We start from the raw sequence: 23,199 nt of genomic DNA on the forward strand, positions 1-23,199 counted from the left end.
ATCTTTTTTGTTGCAGCATGCACGCTCTTTAGTTTTGGCATGCAAGATCTTTAGCTGTGTCATGTGGGATCTAGTTCCCCAACCAGGGATTGAACCTGGGCCCCCTGTATTGGGAGTGTGGAATCTTAGCCACTGGACCACCAGGGAAGTCCAGTGATTCTTAAATTATATGGTGCCTCACAAATACTTATGGGCCCAATACTTAGGATTTCTGATTTTGTAGGTCTGGAAACTTGCATTTCTAACAAGTTCTCAGTTGATCCTGCTGCTGCTGGTCTGGAAACGCATTTTGAGAACTTCAGGCCTACAACTTTTACTACTCTTTTTGTCCTTCTGACTGACTCCTCTCATCCTTCAGGTCTCAGTTTTGATTTTATTACCTCTGAAAAGTCTTTCCTAAACCTGAAGTCTAAATTAAGCATCCACCCTTTACACTTTCAAAGGCCCCTGGACTTGCTTGTGCATAGGACTGATCATAGTGTCTTATGACTTGTCTGTATCCCCCATGAGACTACAACTTATTTGGGAAAGTGACCATGTCTGTCCTGTTCATGGCTGTATCTTCAACACCTTGCTTAGTGCCTGATACACAGTAGGTGCTCAATAAATGTTTGTAGACTGAATGAGTGAGCCACATCCTGGGTAGTTGGAACCAGAGCCTAGGGATTCATGAGGATGGAGCAAGTAAAGAAGTAAGTTCTAATGGCCAGTGGCCAGGCACGTCTAGGAATTCAGAGCTAAGGAAATAAGCAGAAAAATGTAGGAGCTATACCTCCAGGAACTGGACCTCAGGAGCTTGGTCCACCCTCTGGGTTTTGAGAGCAGAGCAGAACCTACTATTATAGAAAATAAACAGGGACTTAAGCTTCAATTTCTGATTAAGACGCTTGATCCATGGATGAACCTGGAGGGCATTCTATTACGTAAAATAGGTCAGACAGAGAAAGACCTAAATCCCTTCTGGGGTCTTTGCTAAATGACCAAGGTGCTTAGTGAGGTTTCCAAATTCTGCCTGATCAGACTCAAATGTGTCCCAGATCTAGGTGAGCACTGGGAATTTTCCAGCTTGCAACCTCAACCACTGATAATTTCCCAGGATTGTTTGTGAAGATTAAATCAAATAATTCATATGAAGAATATTGCAGGGGATTGTTATCAGGAAAAGGGCTTCTAGGATGCTGGCAATGTATTTTTTTAATCTGGGTGGTACTTACATGTGTGTTCACTTTGTAACTATTTGTTAAACTGAACATATTCTGTATATATATTATACATCTCAATAAACATTAAAAGAAAGAATATATATTAAAAAAGAAAGAATATAACAGTGCAGACATATCAGATCAGATCAGATCAGTTGCTCAGTCATGTCCAACTCTTTGTGACCCCATGAATCTCAGCACGCCAGGCCTCCCTGTCCATCACCAACTCCCGGAGTTCACTCAGACTCACGTCCATCGAGTCAGCGATGCCATCCAGCCATCTCATCCTCTGTCGTCCCCTTCTCCTCCTGCCCCCAATCCCTCCCAGCATCAGAGTCTTTTCCAATGAGTCAACTCTTCACATGAGGTGGCCAAAGTACTGGAGTTTCAGCTTTAGCATTGTTCCTTCCAAAGAAATCCCAGGGCTGATCTCCTTCAGAATGGACTGGTTGGATCTCCTTGCAGTCCAAGGGACTCTCAAGAGTCTTCTCCAACACCACAGTTCAAAAGCATCAATTCTTCAGCGCTCAGCCTTCTTCACAGTCCAACTCTCACATCCATACATGACCACAGGAAAATATAGTAGGTGCTTAATAAATGACAGTCAACCTGATTAAATGAGATAAGATATGTAAAAGGTCTGGCACAAAATTCAGTGCACCATGGGTTCAGGATCATTTCTTGTAAGTAAATTTTTATGCAAGTATGTGTGTGCTCAGTCGCTTCATTCATGTCCAACTATTTGCAATGCCATGGACAGTAGCCCACTAACCTCCTCTGTCCATGGAATTTTCATGGCAAGAATATTGGGATGTGTTCCCATGCCCTCCTCCAAGGGATCTTCCTCACCCAGGGATCAAACCCGTGCCTCCTGCATCTCCTGCATTGCAGGCAGATACTTTACCTGCTGAGCCATCAGGGAAGCTCCTTGTGAAGGTATAACCTACAAAACAAAAACAAAACAACAACAACAACCCAAATACACAAAGTATAAGCACAGAGTTCGGTGAATTTTTCTTAATGTGAACACGCTGAAGTAACCAATAACCATGTCAAGAAATATAACTGAATGGTTCTTAATATAAAAGGGTATGAAATGAAATTTTTCTGATGTCTCAGAATTTTGGCCAAATGCTCAAAGCCAGTAATAAATACCTCTCTCCCTTCTAAAGAACGTTGTCAGACATACTTTTAGGATCTCCTAAAACATTACAGGAAAAAAAAAGATACCAGACTTGTGGACACAACGAGGGAAGGAGATGGTGGGACGAATTGAGAGAGTAGCATTGAAACGTATACATTACCATATGTAAAATAGCTAGCTAGTGAGAAGTTGCTGTATAATACCAGGAGCTCAACCCTGTGCTCTGTAACAACCTAGAGGGGTGGGATGGACAGAGGTGAGAGGGAGGTACAAGAAGGAGGGGATATATGTATACATGTGGCTGATTCATGGTGTTGGACGGCAGAAACCAACACAACATTGTAAAACAATTATCCTCCAATTGAAAAAAAAAAGAGGACAGAGCTGGTCCTGAGACTAGCAGCCTCTGCCACCCACCTCCAGCCTCACAGGGGACTAGGATTTTAAAGGGGGCTCATTTCAGAATCTGCCTTGGAGGGAGTGATGTGGTTAAGTAATGGACTGACAAGGAATTACAGCCCCTGTGCTTCTGTAGAACCAGAGCATAGGATTAAGAGAGTTTGAGGGAAGCCTGACATACAGACTGAAATTTGAGGTGGAAGGTGGGAATGAGGTTAGGCACTGGTGTTTGCTTTTGATCTGGAGAATTCTGAAAGTAGAAAGTGGGCTGGAGAAGGCTATGATGGTATTGTTCAAGAGAGGGCAATAGTTTAGTGGAGCATGAATGGTGATTTCCCTGGCCAAATGGATGCTGCAGTGGGTAGTGGGCTTTCAGTTGCCTGGATGGGGTCCTGTCCCAGAGGGCTATCTGCCAGGAATCCAGGAGTATGAGGAAATGGTGGTTATCTCTGGAGGTCAAGAGATGCAAGGGTGGATTGTATTAAATTAGCCAGAGGGTACAAGACATCACCCACATCAGGGAACCATGCACAGCAAAGATACCATGTGGCCTCTGACAAACCCACAAATGCTCCCCCTCTGAAGACCTAGTATGTGACCCTCAGCCAAGTTAGCCAAGAGAAACCACAAACTGCACCAGCCTGAGTTAAAAGACCATTCCCTTCCCCCTAACCCGATCCTGGAAGAGCCAGAAGATGAGGTGAAACAAGAGAGTGAAATTGCAGACCACACATGCCTTCTAACCTAGTGTTGATCCCCTAGCCACAGGTCAAGCCTGAGGGGTGGAGAGCAGTGCAGAATTTGATGTGAGTTTTTTTTTTTTTTTTTTTCTCCTTACCATGGACTGGATTTTTTTTTTAAGGTCTCCAGCTGAGGTTATTCCTATAGCCACAAGAGCCTAAAAAACTTTAAGATCTTCCTGAGATCCTGTCCAGGGACTAAAAAAAGAGATCCGGTGAGGCATGTTAAAGGACAGTATTAGGAGACAAAGCCATTTCCTGTTCGTACCTTTTGAGTTCAGTCCTGTGTGTGTGTGAGCGTCAGCTGGACTATGACAGAGTGTGGAGAATTTCTCCTCCACTATTAAAGTACACTTTTCTAGAGATTAGAATTCACTAAGTCCTGTCTCTCTCCTGTGGACAGTCCTAGGTAAATGCAGGTAGGTTCTCTCTCTCCTCTTTCATTATCAATATGTATGTGAAGGTTTTCCAGATGATTCTCAGATCATTTAAAAATGTACAGTCCCTCCACCATCAGTTACATTTTAAATTCATGCCTTCCATGTATCAAAGGCATTCTGGGCCCCTTCGCAGAAATTGGAGTCAGACAGACCTGATTTGTCTGTCTGCTATTATTAATTGCAGAGCCCTTCTCTGAGCCTTAATTTCCCCATCTGTAAATATGTACCTAAGATACAGACTATTAAGCAGTTAAATGCAAATACGTAACAGGATAAAATGCCCAGAACAGCACCTGACACATAGCAAGTGCTCAATAGATGGTTAAAATGATTAATATTGTTTTGTATAGTATCCCATCAAACTAAAATATATTAGTTTGGTTATATATTTTCTGTAGCTGTAGCTTTTTTTAATGTTTAAATTTTCTAAGGTTTGTTGTCTAAACTATTCAAAACAGCGCTAGCAAAAAAGCTTTGGCCCTGAATGCAAATTTCTTTGGCGCTATATTCCTAGAAGTGAAATGATTAGGTCAAATGTGTAAACAGTTGTATACTAGTTTATACCGAGAAAAACTGGGCCAATTTGAAATGCAAATTTAACATCTGGGTGTATTTATTTCCAAAATCTTGGAAATAGTGATACTTTAAAAATATTTACATTTGTGATGGGTGCTGAGACCTTCTCTTTTATGTAAGGCTCAAAATTTCAGACATTTTGTAAGTGTTTTCAATCCCTTTTGCCTTGTATACCTTTTCCCAGTCTGCATCATTTGTGGTTGGCTCTTTTTCCATTTCATTGTACCGAAATATATAATTTTATATATAAAAATTTACATCTTATACAAAAAAATTTCAATGTATTTGGTTCTTTAATACATCAGCAGCTTAAAATAGTGAACAGTAGGTGTTAAATACTTAATGTTAATTCATTTGCCAATATTAAATGTTTCATAGGTGTTACTTATTTTGTGTATAGTAGGTGCTTCAGGTCTGGTATCTTGAATATATTTCTGGGTGCTCAACTCGGTTTAATTTTGTCATTTTTTCCTGATTTTAGCTCCATAGAAAACAGATTTCATAATTATGATTACATCCATTTAAATGATCATTCATATTCTTGGTAGTTTTCTCATATTAAATTTCACTAAGGAATTTTAGTTTTTGAAATATCTTATTGTATTTTAGTTGTCATCTCCTGTAACCTGAATCTAAACTTTGGGTCAATGTTCCTCCCATTTTAGTTTCTCTATATTTCTGATTTTTTTCTATTGTGAACATGGGCGGACAGTATACATTTAAAAATAAGAAAAATGTGATACATAGGATCTTTAGTGGTAATAAAATGAAGTACAAGAGGGTAGCATGATTGTAACTTCGTGACTAAGTGTTGATTGAAATAGGCAGAGAAGTGTGGGCCATCCTCTTACTGGTTTCTGGACATGGGCTCCCCAGGCTCTCCTGTTTGTTGAGGACTGGAACATTGTACTCTTCTTGATTACAGCTCTCAAAGAACTGCATCAAAACTCAAATGACCAGGAATAGTCTTGACACAGTACAGGTAGTGTGTTTGTATTTGCTAAATACATAATAATATTACCTTGATTTTTTTTCTTTTTTTATCCTGACTAATAATATTTTCCCTATTATTAGTGGTAGTTTAAACAAAAGGGGTGATTCCTGTCATTTCTGTAAGCTGATTTTGCTCCCAGACATGTTTGAATAATAGAGACTGGATTTACCCTCAACCCTTAAACAGCTAGAACACCGGACAAAATATCCATTAAGAAAAATTATTTTTGGAATTTGGATGGCAACTAGAACAGATCTGTAGCCCCTGAGAGAAGGAAAAAAAAGTGAGGTGAGTTTTACAATTGACTCAGCGTACTGCCTGAGTGGACTTAGTGTAGGACGAAGAAACTCTTTGAGCTAAAAGATGTAAACTGGAGTTGAGACATTAATGTAGCTAGAAGTCATGGGGCAGAGTACAGGAGGGGAGGGAAAGGCACAAAGAAAGAGTTCTGGATAAGTCCTTGGCTCAGTGATCTGCACATGTGTGAGGGGAAGCTACTGATGCTACAGAAAGGATCTCCACAAAGTAGGAAACTGAACCATTCCTGGAGTTCACACAGAGCTGGGAATAGTCTGCTCCAGCAGGCAGAGCAGAACGAGCTCATAATTTCTAAGGCATCAGCTAGAGATGTCAGAGGAGTATTTCCTTAGTGGTGAGGCTAAATTAGGCCTAGACTAAATTAAAGGCTGCTCTGGCCTCAAGGAATGCTTTGAAAAGAACAAACTGATTCTAGGTAACTTAACTGTACACCAGAACAAAATCTAACACTAATTGAGGAAATTTAACAAAACCCAGCCCCCAAGTGTGAGATTTACATTATCGGGCATCCAATAGAATAAATTACCAGGCATGTAAAGAAGTGGGAAAATAAGATCCATAAGCAGGAGAAAAGTCAACCAATATAAACAGACTCAGAAATGACAGAGATGATAGAATGAGAAAACAAAAATGTTAAAGCAGCTTTTATAAATATACTCCATATGTTCAAGAGGGCGAAGGAGCACCTGAGACAGAAATAGAAGATGCAAAATGGATCCAAATAGAACTTCTAAGGATGAAAATATAGTAAATGAGATTTGTTGTTGTTGTTCAGTCGCTCAGTTGTATTTGACTCTTTGTGACCCCATGGATGGCAGCATTCCAGGCCTCCCTGTCCTTCACTATCTCTTAGAGTTTGCTCAAACTCATGTCCATTGAATCGATGATGCCATCCAACCATCTCATCCTCTGTCACCCCCTTCTCCTGCCCTCAATTGTTCCCGGCATCAGAGTCTTTTCCAATGAGTCAGCTCTTGGCATCAGGTGGTCAAAGTATTGGAACTTCAGTATCAGTCCTTCTAATGAATATTCGGGGTTAATTTCCTTTAGGATTGACTGGTTTGATTCCTTGCTGTCTGCAGATAAGATACTGCAGAAGGAAAAAAAACCAGTGAAGCTGAAGCCATAGCAATTCAAATTCAAAATGAGGCACAGAAAAAAATCTATCATATTGCATAACATGAAAAGTTTTTTTTATGAGATTGCACCAATTCAGTTACTTGTATTTTCAGGCTCCAATTCCAATCCCTGGTCAAGAACTATGACATGCCTCATAGCCAAAAAAACAAAAACATAAAACAGAAGCAATATTGTAACAAATTCAATCAAGACTTGAAAAATGGTCCACATCAGAAAAATCAGTCTCCAATTCTAATTCTAGTTCTCTTGCTACTTCCACCACTGCAGTTATTTCTTTCACTGAAATCTTGAATCCCCTGAGGTCATTCATGAGGACTGGAATCAACTTCTTCCCAGCTCCTGTTAACCTCTGTTTGACCTCTTCCCATGAATCATGGATGTTCTTAATGACACATAGAATGGTGAGAATCCTTACCAGATGGTTTTCAATTTACTATGCCTAGATTCATCAGAAGAATCACTATCTATGGCAGTTATAGCCTTATGAAATGTTGCTTGCTTTCTGGCTATTTTGTTCCATTGTTCTTTTTTCCTCTCATGCTATCTTCCTTTGTGAATTGATGATTTTTTGTAATGGTGTGCTTTGATTCTCTTCTCTTTATATTTTGTGTGTCTACTGTAGGTTTTTGATCTGTGGTTATCATAAGGGTTACAGAAAAATGGTACATCAGTTCAGTTCAGTCGCTCAGTCATGTCTGACTCTTTGAGACCACATGGACTGCAGCACGCCAGGCTTCCCTGTCCATCACCAACTCCCAGAGCCTGCTCAAACTCGTGTCCATTGAGTCGGTGATACCATCCAACCATCTCATCCTCTGTCGTCCCCTTCTCCTCCCGCCTTCAATCTTTCCCAGCATCAGGGTCTTTTCCAGTGAGTTGGTTCTTCGCATCAGGTGGCCAAAGTGTTGGAATTTGAGCTTCAGCATCAGTCCTTCCAATGAATATTCAGCACTGATTGCCTTTAGGATGGACTGGTTGGCTCTCTTTGCAGTCCAAGGGACTCTCAAGAGTCTTCTCCAACACCACAGTTCAAGAGCATCAATTCTTCCAGCACTCAGCTTTCTTTATACTCCAACTCTCGTACCCATATATGACTACTGGAAAAACCACAGCTTTGATTAGACAGACCTTTGTTGGCAAAGCAATATCTCTGCTTTTTAATATGCTGTCTAGGTTGGTCATAGCTTTTCTTTCAGAGCAAGCATCTTTTACATTCATGGCTGCAGTCACCATCTGCAGTGACTTTGCAGCCCCCAAAATAGAGTCTGTCACTGTTTCCATTGTTTTCCCATCCATTTGCCATGAAGTGGTGGGACTGGATGCCATGATCTTTGTTTTCTGAATGTTGAGCTTTAAACCAACTTTTTCACTCTCCTCTTTCACTTTCATCAACAGGCTCTTTAGTTTTTTGCTTTCTGCCATGAGGGTGGTGTCATCTGCATATCTGAGGTTACTGATATTTCTCCCAGCAATCTTGATTCCAGCTTGTTCTTCATCCAGCCTGGCATTTCGCATGATGTGCTCTGCATATAAGTTAAATAAGCAGGATGACAATATACAACCTTGATGTACTTCTTTCCCAATTTGGAACCAGTCTGTTGTTCCAACTGTTGCTTCTTGACCTGCATACAGATTTCTCAGGAGGCAGGTCAGGTGGTCTGGTATTCCCATCTCTTTAAGTATTTTCCACAGTTTGTTGTGATCCACACAGAGGCTTTGGCATATTCAATAAAGCACATGTTTTTCTGGAACTCTCTTGCTTTTTTGATGATCCAGCAGATGTTGGCAATTTGATCTCTGGTTCCTTTGCCTTTTCTAAATCCAGCTTGAACATCTGGAAGCTCACAGTTCACATACTGTTGAGGCCTGGCTTGGAGAATTTTGAGCATTACTTTGCTAGCGTGTGAGATAAGTGCAGTTGTGTGGTAGTTTGAACATTCCTTGGCATTGCCTTTCTTTGGGATTGGAATGAAAACTGACCTTTTCCAGTCCTGGGGCCACTGCTGAGTTTTCCAAATTTGCTGGCATACTGAGTGCAGCACTTTCACAGCATCATCTTTTAGGATTTGAAATAGCTCAACTGGAATTCCATCACCTCCACTAGCTTTAATCATAATGATGCTTGCTAAGACCCCTTTGACTTCACACTCCAGAATGTCTGGCTCTAGGTGAGTGATCACCCTGTTGTGGTTGTCTGTGTCATGAAGATCTTTTTTGGATATTTCTTCTGTTTATTTTTGTCACCTCTTCTTAACATCTTTGCTTCTGTTAGGTCCATACCATTTCTGTCCTTTATTGTGCCTATCTTTGCATGAAATGTTCCCTTGGTATCTCTAATTTTCTTGAAGAGATCTTTAGTCTTTCCCATTCTATTGTTTTCCTCTATTTCTTTGCATTGATCACTGAAGAAGGCTTTCTTATCACTCCTTGCTATTCTTTGGAACTTTGCATTCAAATGGGTATATCCTTCTCTTCTTTTCTCAGCTTTTGTAGGCCTCCTCAGACAACCATTTTGCCTTTTTGCATTTCTTTTTCTTGGGGATGGTCTTGATTGCTGCCTCCTGTACAATGTCATGAACCTCTGTCCATAGTTCATCAGGCACTCTGTCTATCAGATCTAGTCCCTTAAATCTATTTCTCACGTCCACTGTATAATCATAAGGGATTTGACTTAGGTCATACATGAATGGTCTAGTGGATTTCCCTACTTTCTTCAATTTAAGTCTGAATTTGGCAATAAGGAGTTCATGATCAGAGCCACAGTCAGCTCCTGGTCTTGTTTTTGTGGACTGTATAGAGCTTCTCCATCTCTGACTGCAAAGAATATAATCAACCTGATTTCAGTAATGACCATCTGGTGATGTCCATGTGTAGAGTCTTCTCTTGTGTTGTTGGAAGAGGGTGTTTGCTATGACCAGTGTGTTCTCTTGGCAAAATAATAGCTTTTGACTTGCTTCGTTTTGTACCCCGGGTTACTCCAGGTATATGGAGGTATATATTATGGATATATATAGTCCATTTTAAGCTGATAACAACATAACTTTGATCATATATAAAAATTCTATCCTTTTGCTCTCCCTCCACATTTTATATTTTTAATATAACTATTAACAAATAGTTAAATCTATTAACAAAGCAATGCAAAAAGGCAACCTAGACAGCATATTAAAAAGCAGAGATATTGCTTTGCCAACAAAGGTCTGTCTAATCAAAGCTGTGGTTTTTCCAGTAGTCATATATGGGTACGAGAGTTGGAGTATAAAGAAAGCTGAGTGCTGGAAGAATTGATGCTCTTGAACTGTGGTGTTGGAGAAGACTCTTGAGAGTCCCTTGGACTGCAAAGAGAGCCAACCAGTCCATCCTAAAGGCAATCAGTGCTGAATATTCATTGGAAGGACTGATGCTGAAGCTCAAATTCCAACACTTTGGCCACCTGATGCGAAGAACCAACTCACTGGAAAAGACCCTGATGCTGGGAAAGATTGAAGGCGGGAGGAGAAGGGGACGACAGAGGATGAGATGGTTGAATGGTATCACTGACTCAATGGACACGAGTTTGAGCAGGCTCTGGGAGTTGGTGATGGACAGGGAAGCCTGGCGTGCTGCAGTCCATGTGTCTCAAAGAGTCAGACATGACTGAGCAACGTAACTGAACTGATTAACAAATTATTATAGCTATTATTTTAAAATACTTTTTCCTCTAACTATTATAGCTAAGTTAATAACACACCACCATGTTCTAATATTAGACTGTTCTGAATTTGGTAGTATACTTACATTTACCAGCGTGTTGTATATTTTCATGTTAGTAATAGCATCCTTTCAACTTGAAGAATTCCTTTCAACATTTCTTGTAAGACAGTTCTTGCTTTCTGGAAAAGTCTTTTTCTCTTCTACATTTTTAAAAAGTTTTTTTGATGTGGACCATTTTTAAAGTTTTTATTGAACTTGTTACGATATTGTTTCTGTTTTCTGTTTTTGTTTTCTTGGCTGTGAGGCATATCGCAGCTCCTGACCAGCCATGGAACCCATACCCCCTGCATTAGACAGTAAAAAACCACTGGACCGCCAGGTGATTCTGAAAGACATCTTTGACAGTAAAGTATTGGTTGGCAGTATTTTTTCTTGCAGTGCTTTGAATATGCCATCTCACTCTGTCCTTGCCTTCAAGGTTTCTGCTGAGAAATCCACTGGTTATCTTATGGGAGTTCTCTTGTATGCGAGGATTTTTTTTCTCTTCCTGCTTTTAAAATTCTTCTTTTTTTTTTTAATCTTTGAATAAAATGTTTTCTTACAATATATCTTGGATAATACCTTTTCTCGTTGAACTATTTTGGGGATCTCTGATTTTTATGAATTTGGATGGCTAAATCTCTCCCCAGATTTAGTAAGCTCTCAGTCATTATTTAAATAGGCTTTCCTCTCCTTTCTCCTTCTCTTCTCTGTGACTCTAATAATGCCTAGAATATTATCTTAATGGTGTTCTATAAATCACCACGAAGAAGGCAATGGCACCCCACTCCAGTACTCTTGCCTGGAAAATCCCATGGATGGAGGAGCCTGGTAGGCTGCGGTCCATGGGGTCGCTAGGAGTCGGACACGACTGAGCGACTTCACTTTCACTTTTCACTTTCGTGCATTGGAGAAGGAAATGGCAACCCACTCCAGTGTTCTTGCCTGGAGAATCCCAGGGAGAGGGGAGCCTGGTGGGCTGCCGTCTCTGGGGTCGCATAGAGTCGGACACGACTGAAGTGACTTAGCAGCAGCAGCAGCAGCATAGATCACCTAAGCTTTTTCATTCGTTTACACTTGTTCTCCTCTGGATAATTTCAAATGACCCATCTTCTACGCACAGATTTTTTCTGCTTGACCAACAGTCTGCTGTTGATGATCTCTAATGTGTTTTTCGTTTCATTCATTGTATTCATTGCTAGAATTTTTACTTTTTTATTTTTTGATTTCTGTCTCTGTTAAACTTCTCATTTTGTGCATCTGTTGTTTTTCTGATGTTGAATTGGGTTTCTGTGTTTCCTTGTAGTTCACTGAGTTTCCTTAAAACAGATATTTTGAATTCTTTATTGGGCAAATCATAGTTCTCCAACTCCTGGGGGTCAGTTACTGGAAAGATATTATAATCCTTTGGTAGTGTCATGTTTCCTTGATTTTTCATGTACATTTAAGTCTTGCATTTTTCTCTTTGCATTTGAAGAAACAGTCACCTCCTTCCATTCTTGCTGACTGGCTTGAGAGAGAAATAGAAGTATCTTCTGTTAGCCCTGTTAAGGATTCTGACACTTTTTCAGACCTTTTCTATGGATATTTCTACTCCACCTATTCTTGTTCCCTCTTGTGGGGTTAATTCTTAAGATTGTATGCAAAACCAGGCTGGAGGCTGACAGCTTTCTGTTTGTTTCCCCTAGAGTGGTGCTTAGGGCTTCCCTGGTGGCTCAAATGGCAAAGAATCTGTCTGCAAATCTAACTGGAGACCAGTTCGATCCCTGATTTGGGATATCCACTCTTGATGAAAGTGAAAGAGGAGAGTGGAAAAGTTGGCTTAAAGCTCAACATTCAGAAAACTAAGATCATGGCATCCGGTCCCATCACTTCATGGCAAATAGATAGGAAACAGTGGAAACAGTGGCAGACTTTATTTTTTTTTGGCTCCAAAATTACTGCAGCTGGTGACTGCAGCCATGAAATTAAAAGTCGCTTACTCCTTGTAAGAAAAGTTATGATCAACCTAGACAGCATATTAAAAGCAGAGACATTACTTTGCCAACAAAGGTCCCTCTAGTCAAGGCTATGGTTTTTCCAGTAGTCATATATGGATATGAGAGTTGGAGTATAAAGAAAGCTGAGTGCTGGAAGAATTGATGCTTTTGAACTGTGGTGTTGGAGAAGACTCTTGAGAGTCCCTTGGACTGCAAAAAGAGCCAACCAGTCCATCCTAAAGGCAATCAGTGCTGAATATTCATTGGAAGGACTGATGCTTAAGCTCAAACTCCAATACTTTGGCCACCTGATGCAAAGAACTAACACATTGGGAAAGACCCTGATGCTGGGAAAGATTGAAGGCAGGAGGAGAAGGGGACGACAGAGGATGAGATGGTTGGACGATATCATTGACTCGATGGACATGAGTTTGAGTAAACTCCAGGAGTTGGTGATGGACAGGGAAGCCTGGCGTGCTGCAGTCCATGGGGTCGCAAAGAGTCGGACATGACTGAGCGACTAAACTGAACAGACTGAAGTGGAGAAGGGACTGGCAGCCCACTCCAGTATTCTTGCCTGGAGAATCCCATGGACAGAGGAGGCTGGCGGGCTATAGTACCTGGGATCGCAAAGAGACACGACTGAACAACTAAGCACACAGAGTGGTGTTTGCTCTCTCCCAATCCAGAAGTGCTGGGCCAGCTTTCTGTGTGTGCTCACTAGCTGTCTGCAAAGGCTTACTCTCCCTGCCCACCACAGTGCACAGAGGGAGCCAGTCATGCGGTGGGGTATGTGCAAGTGAGGCATGTATAGCATTGGAGGTTCCTGAGGGCCATTTGGGGGATCTACAGGTGAGGCCTTCCCAACAGCTCATGGAAAGGCTTCCTGATAGAGTCCATGACACAGTTAATTGGCCCTCTGTCCCTTTGATGCCCTCCAAGAGCTCTGTTTGCTGGTCTACCAGCCACTTTCTGCCCCAAAGTCATGCAGAACTCTTCAGAATTCTAGATGGAGTGAGAAAGAAGTAGATCTCTTTGGTAGCATCTCCCATTCAGTGGTAAAGAATCTGCCTGCCAATGCAGAAGCCACAGAACATGCAAGTTCGATCCCTGGGTCAGGAAGATCCCTTGGAGAAGGAAATAATGACCCACTCTAGTATTCTTGCCAGGATAATTCCATGGACAGTGGAGCCTGGCAGGCTACAGTCCATGGAGTCGCAGAGTTGAACATGACTGAGTGAGCATGCATGCATACACGGCTGGGGAAGATGGGTACTTACACACTCTCTCTTTCTTCTATGGGAGAAATAGGCTAGGAGGTCTCTATTAGCACTAAGTTGTGGTGCCTTGGGGGAGGGATGACACAGGTAAAGTAAAACTGTTTCCTCTTGCTGTCTTCAATGTGTCCAACTTTAGATTTTTTTCCCTCAGCTGTGTGCTATTACTTTTCTGTTAGACTCCTCGACCGCCACAAAGGCACTCTTGTCCATGGGTGATTGTCAGAATCAGTTACCTTTAGGGGAAAGACGACAGAAAATTCTTTTTCACCATTTTGATGATGTCACTCTGTGTGGTCTGGTCAGAAACGTTTTGAAAGCATTATTCAATCTACATAAGTGCTTTACATGTCAAAGAGACAGAGATCAGTCCCAAGAACTCAGCAACTTAGCCTGTTCTTGTGGCCAGTCTTTCTCCGTGCTTTAGTAGGTCGTGAGGGCTTCATTGTCATTTTAGAGAAAATTTAATTCAGAGTTCCAGAAACTCACTTAAACCTGCATAAATTAAACAAAGACACAAATCTACGGGAGTATTTTAGAGAATCTAATGAAAGAGAGCCTATGAAGTAACAGATTAGGTGCTGGGAAGCCACCAGAAACCAAGCTGTCTCTCCCTCTCTCTCTCTTTTTGAAGCTCCGTGTTCTTTTATTTCTGTTCTGAGAGTGGGCTTCATTCTTTTCTTTCCTTTGCTTCTTTGTCTGCTTGGTGTCCCGTCGACCCTCTTAAGTGCACATAAAGCCTGACTAGAATGGCTATATATTAATACAATTTCAAATTTCCATAAGAGAAAATCTGATTGGTCCAGCTTGGCTGCGTGTCTAGTCTTAGCCCAATCAAACGTGGTCAAAAAAGTGAAATCAACAAGAACATGTCTGTGGAAATTGTCCTCATGAGAAAAGGCAGTTCTGAGGAGAATCCCCAAAGGATTCTCCAACAACCATGTATTGTTGATATTCATTGCAAGGACTCATCATCCAGAGAGATCATCACAAAAGTACTTAATTAACAACTGCCTTATTCTAAAAAAGGATATGAGGTGGCTAAATCTTAAGGTATGCACAGGTGCAAATTTTAATAAAATAAACCAGGCAAGTAAATTAATTTAGCACTAAAAGGCTTTACTCTAAATCATCAAAAATTTCAAATGTGACTTAGCTTAAATTATTGTTCTAAGTGGAAAATCTCGTTCCTAATGATTATAGGTTTTACGATTTTAGAAAGTATTTGACTGGTTGGAGAAAGTAAGTATTTAGCTAGTTGGTTTTTCTTAAATGCAGTCTATATTTCAGCCAAAATTGCGTTAGTAAGAAAATATGGAAAAATAAGAACCAGTAAATTAATTTGAATTTAATCAACAAAGGGAGCTGATTTTAGATATTTAACATATTTTGGTCAGTTGGAATGTTTTGTTAACGAATTGTTGAAATTTCATAAGGAAATGAAACTCAGTTGTCTGGCTTTTACCAGGTGCTTCTGTGTGAGTGTAGATAATCATACCTCATGGCATGGGTATTATACATTTTTAGGCTACACATCTTGTTTTACTGCTAAATGAGTAGGGGAAGTGAAATGTGGAACAAAGTATTGCTCTGGACAGGAAGCAATAGAAAGGCAAATCAACATTGTTCTTGACTTGGTCCTTTGCACTGTAATTATATTTTTACTGGATTTGCTTTACAGCAATGCCTTTTTGGATCACCATTTAGTTATTCAGTACATTCATAGTCAGATATAGCTCAAGCCCCAACTGGGACTGAATTTTTCTGTTCCCCTGGGAAAGACCCTGTACTCTAAGTTAATTTTCATATGGCTTTAGTAGCCTAGGAAGGGGACAGTGCTGCTGACTTGGATACCAGGCTTTCTACCTTGGAGGAGATGGGCTACATGTTCCAACAGGCACGAGTGTGTGTCCTTTTGTGCATTTGTAATTGGAAAGTAAAATGTTAAGGAGGGAGTGAAAGGTGAAAACTGTTTGTTGCTTCAGTCGTGTCCTTTGTGACCTCACAGACTGTAGCCTGCCAGGCTCCTCTGTCCATGGTATTCTCCAGGCAAGAATACTGGAGAGGGTAGCCCTTCCCTTCTCCAGGAGATCTTCCCAAGCCAGGGATTGAGCCTGGGGCCTCCTGCATTGCAGGCAGATTCTTTACCATCTGAGCCACCAGTGAAACTCCTAAGGAAAGAGGGGATTTAGTAACAACAAACTTCATTAAGCTGAGTTGCTTGTGGCCCTGGGTAAGGGAGGGCTTAGGGGTAGGCTCAGGTTGGAGGATAAGCAATTAACTACAAGCTGGATTCTTGGGTAGCCTGTGTTTGTGAAGGGGAGTAAAATTTTGTAACTTGGAATCTCCTTGGGAAAACCTTAAGAAAACGAAAAGCTGAACTCTGGCCAGCCTTTCTTGAGCAGAGGTTGTCTGAGAGAGACCAGCCTTGCTGAGACCAGCTATTACTTTTACTCCAGACAAATAAAAAGTTCAGAGATGGCTGGAGGGATTCCACTAATGGACCACTAGGGAGGGAAGCAGTTGTAGTCAGACAGTGGAAACAATACTGTGACAACTGGGGCCCTTCTTTGTGGGGGCGTCAGCAAGATAAGCAAGAGACTCCAGGAGAGGCTGTGCACTTGAAGTGAGGTGGCAAGAAGATGGTTGTACTCACAGCTCTGCCTTCTCCTCTTTCTACTGGATAATTCCCATCAGTAGTTGTCACACACACAAACTGGCTATTGTATCTCCCATCTTTAGAAGAGCCTTCCCTAGATTCCTCATCCTCCTCTAGCTGTTAGACCATTTCTCTGCCTCTCTTCCCAGAAAAATATCTCAAAAGAATCACCTGTGCTCTGCCTCCAGTTCTTCACCTCCCTTAAGCCTACTTTGTATCTTCGAGATTCTTTTGGCATTAAAATAACAGAAAACTCTGAATCAACTGTGTAAACTAAAATGGCGATTTATGAGATTAAATAACAAGAACCCCACTGGAAGAGTGGGCTCCGGGTTTGGACTCTGGCTCTGCTTCATGGCAGGTATCTTGGTTCTGTCCTCCTCTTTGGAGTCAGCTTTATCCTCAGGCATTTACCAAGGTGATTTCCACAGCGAAATGTCCCATGTAGAAATGACAATGTGAGTTCTCAGTTGTTTCAGTCATGTCTGACTCTTTGCGACCCCATGAACTGTAGCCTGCCAGGCTCCTCTGTCTGTGGAATTATCCCGGCAAGGATACTGAAGTGGGTTGCCATTTCCTTCTCCAAGAGATGGCAATAGCCAATGTAAGAGATGAGCTGCCCTCTCCTTCTGGCTCTTCTTAAGAAAAAAGAGACCTCTAAGAAATCTTCCAACAGACTTCCCCTGACATCTTGGCTAGAATTGTATGACAAGTACATTCCTAAATGAATCATTGCCAGAGGGAAGTAGATTGTCGTAGTTAGTTTGGACCAATCATACTTACAATGCAGCTGGCCTCAGCAGTTTTGTTTGCAAGGAAGAAGGGGAGAACAAGTTCCAGGAAAGTATGTAACCTGTCAATTTAACTTGTGTCTCCAACACTACACTGAAATGGAGCTACACGAGACCACAACTTCAGTGAGCATTTTTGTCTTCATCTTTTCCACCTTTTAGCAACATGTGACTACTTGGGTATTCTTCACTTCTGCCATATCATATTCACCTGGTTTTACTTTTTCCTTTGGTTGCTCTTTCTCAGTTTTCTGTGTATACAGGATTGAAAAACAGGACCTGTCCTATTTTGTCTTTGACTTTGTCTTCCCTACATGATCTTAGAAAATGATTCAAGGAGATAATTAGCCAGGACTTGAAAAGGATAAGCCAAGATTGGGTTTTATGTTGCTTGGTTGATTAAATACCTCCAGCTTATGAAAAAGTTTGGACGATACCGAAGTGCATAAGAAATTGGAGAGAAAATTACTTTAGATAGATGTGCAGAATCAGTTTCCCCCACGGTATGGAAGCAGTGAGAAGGCTTGCTCTTCCAGCTGATAGGGGCAGGACGGAGGGACAAAACAGGTGATTAAATAGTCGATCCCACTAGGGGATTTTAAGTAGAAAAATATGGGAGACCCCTGTATGTTAATGATTGCTCAAGAAAGCAGGTTTGCTTAACTACAAAACCAAGTAGGCTTGCTTAGTAACAAAACCATGCAACAGAAGCACAGGATGTGGCCCCAAACAATAAAGCAATGGTGGCATGAGACATACATTGTGCCCAGTGAGCTCAGTAAGTTAGTGACCCCTAGGACATGCTCTCTGCACCCATAAAAACAATACATGGACCTAACTTGACCACGCAGAGACAAGAAAACTCCCCTGTTCAACCCGGAGAGAGAGTTAATGATGAAAACATGATGTCAACTCCAGAAAGACAAAGAAGGCCTGCTTTGCCCCTTCCCACTTTTCCTTTGATTATAAAACTGTAGCCCACAAAGTTCTTGGGGCACAGCATTTCTTGCTCACCTGCTTGTAAGCTTCATGAGCATCCTATTCTAATAAATCACTTCTTATCTACCACTGTGCTCTCATTCAATTCTTCTCTGCACTGAGACAGAAAGAACTATGATACCAGAGCTCTTTGGAGCCCCCCTGAAATGACACTAATCAGTTTCACTGCCAGCTTAGTGAAAGGGGATTTACTGGGGAGCACCTAGAAAATGGGGCACAGAGGACTGGAGTCTAACTGTGGCTGGCAACTCCTCTGATGACAATGAGATGTGTTGGAGATGGCTGTTCTTCCAGAGTTTTGGGCAACTGAGGCTTGAGTGCTTTCCATGGGCCTGACATGGTACACACGTAGAGAGCAGACATGGAGTTTTCTTAGATCCTGCCCAAGAGGGCTCCCTGGAGAAAAACAAACCACAAACAAACCCTGCAGATAGACGTCTGAATTCCTAGGTGGTGAGGGAAGAATTTTAAGTGATCTGTCCTAGCAGATGCATTTACCTCCAGCGAGAGGACTGCCATTGTAAGACTCCCTGAGAGGGTGGAGTCTCTAAAGAAACCCATAAATGGTCCCATGGGAAAAAGAATAATCTCTAAATACCTGCCAAACCCAGGTTGGTTTTTTAAATTCATAACTAGACTAATCAAGTAAGATCTTTCCTGCCTTTCTACTTTTCTTCCCTCCCCACTCTGCTTTACCCCAAGGAACCAGAAGCAATCTAGTGAGGGGGAAGAGGACTGCATGTTTTAGGGGAGAGAAATAACCAGTCATCTATATCTTCCTCTCCCACTACAGGCAGCCAGCTTGGAGCTTGCCTAAGGGACAGAAGCTTCAACTCTTCATGACTTTAGAAGGTTTGGCTATTACTTTGGGCCATTCATATTACTTACTGAAATTAGACTCAGTGTATGTCTCTGGCCAAAGGTGACTGGATGGCTTTTTATTACTTAAGAACATCTACAAACACTACGAATTGCCCTTGATTTTATTCAAGGAGCAGGAAACAGCTAGTTCAACCAAGGGAATGGTTTGAATGCGTCATGGAGAAAAAGAATAAAATGTTTTTTTCTGATTATTTCAAGTACATCCCTCTTCCTCAGTGTATTCAAAACTGGCTTTTTCCTCTTCTATCCAACCTCTAAATGAGATTATGCCCCAAACCTGACCCAGGTCTTCTTTCCTTCTTTGCCTACATTTTCTTGATATACTCTCCCTTTCCATTTTATGATTTTGACCTGCTTTATGCCAATGACTTCCAAATGTGTACCTTTAGTCCAAACATTTTCTCTGAACCCCAAAATGTGAATCCAGCTGTACCTCATTGTACCTCATTGCCAGTCTAACAGGTGTTTTGGTGGTGGTGCTTTAGTTATTAACTTGTTCCTGACACTTGCAACCCCATGAACTATAGTCCACCAGGTTCTTCTGTCCATAGAATTTCCCAGGCAAGAATCCTGGAGTGGGTTGCCATTTCCTTCTCCAGGGGATCTTCCTGACCCAGGAATCAAACCCATGTCTCCTTCATTGCAGGCAGATTTTTTACCACTGAGCCACCACATAAGCCCCTAATAGGCATCTTAATATGCCCCATATTTTCTCATCTCTACTATGTTTTTCTCCAGTTTTTTCCTATGGTAATAAAAAGCACCCCCTTCCAACCAGCTGACTTAGCCTAAAATCTAAGAGGAATTTTGGGTTTTTCCCTTTCCTGGTCCCTTATTTTCAATCCATAGCCAAGTCTTGTCAGTTCTACCTGAAGAATATGGCTTCAGTCCGCCCTCTTCTTTCTATCTCTGTCACCCCCTACTCCAAGGGCCATCAGCTTTTCCTGGGCTACTGCCACTCTCCCATCTGGCCTCCCTCCTTCCGCAGTTTCCATGTTTAGTCTGTTTTCTACATCACCAGAGTGACTTTGAAACATTTAAATCTAATCATGTCAATGTTCTGCTTAAATCTTCTATTATTTTCATATTTCACATAAAATAAAATTCCAATGCCTAACCATCACATACAAAAGCCTTTGTAATCTAGTCCCTATTTCCTCTTGACTTCATATGGTCCATTCTCTTCCATTCATTATGCTCCAACCACGTTTTCTTGAATGACCCAGTCTCTTGCTTATCTCAAGGACTTTGCACTTTCTGTTCTCTCTGCTTGGAATGCTCCTTTCAGTTCAGTTCAGTTGCTCAGTCATGTCCAACTCTTTGTGACCCCATGGATTGCAGCATGCCAGGCTTCCCTGACAATCACAAACTCCCAGAGCTTGCTCAAATTCATGTCCATCGAGTTGGTGATGCCATCCAACCATCTCATCCTCTATCGTCCCCTTCTCCTCTTTACTAACTCTGATGAGACTACATTCTTCTCAACCTTCAGGTCTCTGCTCTGATTTCACCTCCTTAAGAAGGCTTTTCCTGAGTAAGCTTTCTGAAGTAGCTCCTCCTGAGAACTCTGTTACTCTTCATCTGATTGCCTTATTTCTTTTATCCATAGCACTTATCACAGATTTATATAATCTTATTACTTCTTTGTTGGCTTCTTTTGTTTTCTGTTTTTCTATTACCAAAATGTAAATTATTGGGTAAATATTGATATCCAACATATTATTAGTGTATGTTAAGACTTGGTAGCACCTGTAATCCATGCTGGAAAGAAAAGGAAACCTAATTCCAGGGGATAGGAGGTCACCAAGAAGCAGTAGGGTTGTAAGGCGGCAGGCTGAATCATGATTTAAGAGATTAAGTTGAAATCGGGGAATGGCAATCTAGGTCAGGTCAGTTCCTTGGTAGACAAATAGAAAACAATTTTCCACAGGCCATGAGACTATGTTAATTATCTTACCATGTCAATTCGATTTCTTCAAAGACTTTTTTTCTAGTCCTTTACAAATATTATCTTAAATATCCTCTCAAGCAATAGTTTGTCATGAGAGATGAAAAGATTGGACATAAATGTGGGTGGTAGGTAGTTGTGTTTTCTACCATATGGATAAAGAAGCGAAACCCTCTTACACTGTTGGTGGGAATGCAAACTAGTTCAGCCACTATGGAGAACAGTGTGGAGATTCCTTAAAAAACTGGAAATAGAACTGCCATATGACCCAGCAATCCCACTGCTGGGCATATACACCAAGGAAACCAGAATTGAAAGAGACACATGTACCCCAATGTTCATCACAGCACTATTTATAATAGCCAGGACATGGAAGCAACCTAGATGTCCATCAGCAGATGAATGGATAAGAAAGCTGTGGTACATATACACAATGGAGTATTACTCAGCCATTAAAAAGAATACATTTGAATCAGTTCTAATGAGGTGGATGAAACTGGAGCCTATTATACAGAGTGAAGTAAGCCAGAAAGAAAAACACCAATACAGTATACTTACACATACATATGGAATTTAGAAAGATGGTAACGATAACCCTGTATGCGAGACAGCAAAAGAGACACAGATGTATAGAACAGTCTTATGAATTCTGTGGGAGAGGGAGAGGGTGGGATGATTTGTGAGAATGGCATTGAAACATGTATAATATCCTATGTGAAACGAATCGCCAGTCCAGGTTCAATGCATGACACAGGATGCTTGAGGCTGATGCACTGGGATGACCCAGAGGTATGGTATGGGGAGGGAGGTAGGAGGGGGGTTCAGGATGGGGAACTTGTGTACACCCATGGTGGATTCATGTTGATGTATGGCAAAACCAACACAATATTGTAAAGTAATTAGCCTCCAATTAAAATAAATAAATTTATATTTAAAAAAAAAAGCAAAAAGAGCCACTCTCAGAAAAACAGTAAGTCAGATTTTAAAGGAAGAAACTGTCTACTGGTTCATTCCCTGCCCTGGGAAAATCTAGGAGCTTTCCTGGTCATGAGTTCAAAGTGATCTCCCTGTAACAATTTCTTTTTTAATGCTTGTATCAATTTGAGTTGGGTTTTGTTACGTGAAATAACAGAAGACCTATTATTTTTTCCACTTAAAAAAATTGTTTTATTTGTCCCAAGTGGGTGTGTGCTCAGTTGTCCAGTTGTGTCTGACTCTTTGTGACCCCGTGGACTGTAGACCACCAGGTTTTTCTGTCCATGGAATTTTCCAGGCAAGAATACTGGAGTGGGTTGCCATTTCCTACTCCAGGGGATCTTCCTGACCCAGGGATCAAACCCACATCTCCTGTGTCTCCTGCATTGGCAAGTGGATACTTTACCACTGCACCACCTGGGAATCCCATCCCAAGTGGGTACCATTTTTTAATAAATATAGTTATTACAAATGTTTATAAACACTTCTGTAAATGGATTACTGAAAAGCTATCATGCTCATTCCTTGAAATAACTCTTCTCAAAGTATCCTGCATATACAACTCTTATGAACATCTTTATTATGTGTGTTTTTAAACACTTCTTCAAATGCATTACAGAACAGCTTTCACATCCATTTCCTGAAATAACACTCTTGTCAAAGTAGCTGCACAGAACATGGGAGAGTCCTATCTAATACAGCATGTGACACAATGTTTGGTACATAGCAGCAGCTCTCTGACAAGTGATCACATTATCATTGCTGTTGCTATAAGTGCCAGTCCATGAAAATCATACCCCCAGCCTCTTTGGAAACTCAGTGGTTAATGTGGTCCTCAGAGAGATTGGTTTGGGGTGGGTGATAAATCCTGGCCTTAAATTCAATCCTTGATACTGGTTCTACCTACAAAATTCACCTGTTCCTACTTCTTGCTTTCCTATTCATTCATTCATCCATCCATTCATCCATTCAATATGCCTTCAACTAGGCATATATATATATAT

The sequence above is a fragment of the Bos indicus genome, chromosome 1 (genome assembly GCF_029378745.1).
Source record: "Bos indicus isolate NIAB-ARS_2022 breed Sahiwal x Tharparkar chromosome 1, NIAB-ARS_B.indTharparkar_mat_pri_1.0, whole genome shotgun sequence".
In the NCBI taxonomy this organism is placed as follows: domain Eukaryota; kingdom Metazoa; phylum Chordata; class Mammalia; order Artiodactyla; family Bovidae; genus Bos; species Bos indicus.